Here is a 3,700-nt window from a genome sequence, read left to right as displayed (position 1 = left end):
AAAAAAAAAAATTGTTCCTATAAACTCAGACGCTTTGCTGTCTACTGTTTACATGACAGTTACCTTAAGCAGTTCTGGATGGACTGTGTGGATGAAGGACTTGATGTGCTGAAACTGTACAAATGGTGATACAATCCGTATCAGTATACAATCAGTATTCAAGAGAAACAGCAAAATGCAGCAGATTATTCTTTATTCTACTTCAGAAAAACCCATCATTTTCTCAGCAGTACATCAGTAAAGCAAGGTGCATGTTTAAAATCAAAGTTTGGAAGAGGAAAAATCATTTTTTTACAGAAATTTTATTCCAGCAAGTAATGCACATAGAATCAGAGAATCATAAAATTGCTCAGGTTGGAAAAGATCCTCAAGATCATCAAGTCCAACCACGACCTAACCACACTACCCAACTCTAGCAACCCTCCACTAAATCATGTCCCTGAGCACCACATCCAAACAGTTTTTAAACACATGCAGGAATGGTGACTCAACCACTACCCGGGGGAGCCCATTCCAGTGCTTAACAACAGTTCCTGCAAAGAAGTGTTTCCTGATATCCAATCTAAACTTACCCTGTTGCAACTTGAGGCCATTTCCCCTTGTCCTGTCACCTGTCACCAGTGAGAAGAGACCAACCCCGCTCTCACTGTAAGCACCTTTCAGATACTGGAAGAGAGGTTCAAATAATTAAATCATCTGAATGTGTAGCTTAATATATAGCCTGTAATACCTAAAGCATTAAGATTGACACTTCATAGGGTTTTTAAATATTTTGTACGTTTTAACAGTATAGTTCAAATTCATCAGGACTGATTACAACTTTTAACATATCTAGCATCCATCTGTAAATATGTATGTATGAATATATATACTCACATGCAATGCATAAAGTTACACATGCTCTGGAGAGAAATCAAGACTAAATTAAAGCCATTTGGAGCTCCTTGGCTATTCCCATTCATGCCATATTACTACAGTACCCATTTTATGCCAGAGCTAAGCCCATCTTTGATGTAGAGCTTGGTGTTAAGGTGAAATACCTTCTAAATCTCACATATAGTGAGGTTATAGATCAAACAAGTACTGACAGAGCTGGATAGGTAAGAGGCTTGTATTTGTACATTAAAAAAATAGCTATTTTCTCACATGACATAAAAAGAGGGAAAGCATCTTTCTAGCCTAGTCCTTTACACATATTCTGACTTTATATATAGTGTCTTACACAGTTTCACACAGAATCACGGAATCACAGGGATTGGAAGGGACCTCTAGAGGTCATCTAGTCCAACCCCACTACTAAAGCAGGTTCCCTACAGCAGGAACAGGAAAACATCCATGTGGGTTTTGAGTATCTCCAGAGGAGGAGATTCTGCCACCTCTGGGAAGCTTGTTCCAGGGCTGCGTCACCCTTAAAGTCCAGAAGTCCTTTCTCATGTTCCAGTTTGTGCCCATTGCCCCTTGTCCTGTCACTGGGCACCACCAAAAAGATCCTTGGCCCCATCCTCTTGACATCACCATTTAGATATTTATAGGCATTGCTAAGACCCCTCTCAGCCTTCTCTTCTCCAGTGTTCTCAGCCTTTCCACATAAGTGAGATACTCTGTTCTTCTCATCATTTTTGTGCCCCTTTGCAGAACTCTCTCCAGCAGTTCCATGTCTGCCTCGAAGTGGTGAGCCCAGAACTGGACACAGCGCTCCAGATGTGGCCTCCCCACGGCAGAGCAGAAGGAAGGAGAACTTCCCTTACCTGCTGGCCACATTCTTTGTAACGTACTCTGAGATACCATTGGCCTTCTTGTCTCCCAGGGCACAATGCTGGCTCATGGTCACCCTGCTGTCCACTAGGACACTCACATCCTTCTCTACAGTGCTCCTTTCCAGCAGTTCAGCCCCTAACCTGTAGTGATGTGCACAGTTATTCCTCCCTGGGTGTAGGATTCTGCACTTTCCCTTGTTGAACCTCATTGGATTCCTCTCTGCCCAACTCTCAGCCTGTCCAACTCTGGCTGAAGGTAGCATAGTCTTATGGTGTGTCATCCATTCTTTCCAGCTTTGTATCACCAAGCTTCAAATGTCTGCAAGTAACCTATCTTGTTTTGTTTCAGAGAAAATGCAGAGTGAAGACAGAAATTCTGAACTGGGTCCAGGCATATGACACAGACATGGCAGAAAAATAGGTATCTTTTCGAAAGCATTTTGCTCTGCAATGAGCTTACACATTCAGATAGATCCCTATTAAATGGACATTTGGCTCTCACACAGGAGGCTGTGGATGTGAGGGGCAGTTCTCCATCCAGTAGGTGTAAGGGCATTAGAAAGTATCATTGTCCTAACTGTGTGGCAAAGTTCTCTGCTGCTTTTATTTTAGAAAAGGTTGCATCCGATGCTGAATCCTGTAGAATCTGGGTGAAGATGAAGTGCCACATTCTGTCAGACAAGTCCTCCTGCTGTTAGGGAACAGGGAATGTTTTATCATTCCTTCTTAACTTGTATTATAAAATGTGAAGTAAAGCACAAAATAAGTTCTTGGCAAGTAATGAATGCAGAAGGAAATGTAGAGCTTAAGTACGTATTTAGAGGTTAAACAAGGGGTTGATTATTATATATTGAAAAGGCACTTGAAAAGACAAAGCAATGAAGAGGGCTGACCAGCTACTTCTACTTAATTTCCCGCTACTAACAAAGTTAGGGGGATTTCCCATGCAAAAGGTAGCATATTTAAAATCAAAACCAGCAAATGAACCAATTGCATAATCAAACCCAAGTGGTTCTCTGTCACAGAATACAGAACTATAGAAAGCAGAAAATCTTAAAAGACCCGAAGCCTATTCTCACGGAAGGATAAGCCAGCTACAAGACGAAACAACAGTAATTAACTCACCTGGATTCAAAGGGGAATAGACATTTATCTAGATAAATTTCCATTATGTTTGTATTTCATAAGACCAATAGCTACTTGTGCTGAATCCTACATTATAAATAATAATTTTCATTTATTTTTTCATCTGAATTTATAAAGCAATGAAACTGGCCAACAGAGTGGAGGAACGAAAAGGTAAGATAAATGAAACATAAATTAAGCAGCTTGCTGAATAATAAACAGGCTATTTCAGTAAGAAAATGCTAATTTGTGAGTACTACCAAGAATTTTTCATCCTCACTAAAAAAGACTTATGTCTGTAAGGACCTAGGTTCTTAACCTACACTGACAAACAGGTGGCAAGTTCGTGGAGTGGTATGTGCATGTCTGTGGCTCAGGTAGCACTTTGTATTTGAATTCTGAGAAACAGCATAGGCCCTTCGGAGGTCACACAATATGTGATGTTTGATAGAGGCTGAACAGATTGGACATAAGGGAATAAGAGATTAAAAGTTTAATTTCAGAAGCAGTCACTAGAAAGAAGCTTGAGTGCAGAAGGACTGAGACTTGTGAAAAGTGTCTGTAGTAATAACTGATTCATCCCTGAGGTCCCAAGGCTGGCAAAAATCTCACTGAAAGTGATGGAACATTCTTCTCAATGAGCTACAGAAATAAGCAGTTTCTAGTTCTTGGGGAGATATACGGGTTTTATTTTTCATAACATATTTTTGTGGAAAATCTGTGAATCAATCTAATATATACGATAAACTGACAGATTGCAATGGATGCTGTCCATTAAAAAAATAAATACGTGTAGATAAATTTTTGGAGAGGGAGTG

At 40.1% G+C, this 3,700-nt stretch overlaps 1 protein-coding gene across 1 annotated transcript in view; it reads left to right on the top strand.

Annotated features, from left to right (window-relative positions):
• The window catches only part of LOC104910369 (transient receptor potential cation channel subfamily A member 1-like), a 68,508-nt gene that overhangs the window by 19,194 nt on the left and 45,614 nt on the right, over positions 1–3,700 (top strand). The gene's annotated exons all lie outside the window — the stretch shown is intronic.

Source organism: Meleagris gallopavo, chromosome 3, assembly GCF_000146605.3.
Source record: "Meleagris gallopavo isolate NT-WF06-2002-E0010 breed Aviagen turkey brand Nicholas breeding stock chromosome 3, Turkey_5.1, whole genome shotgun sequence".
NCBI classification, from domain to species: Eukaryota; Metazoa; Chordata; class Aves; order Galliformes; family Phasianidae; genus Meleagris; species Meleagris gallopavo.
This window is presented reverse-complemented; position numbering and strand designations above follow the sequence as displayed.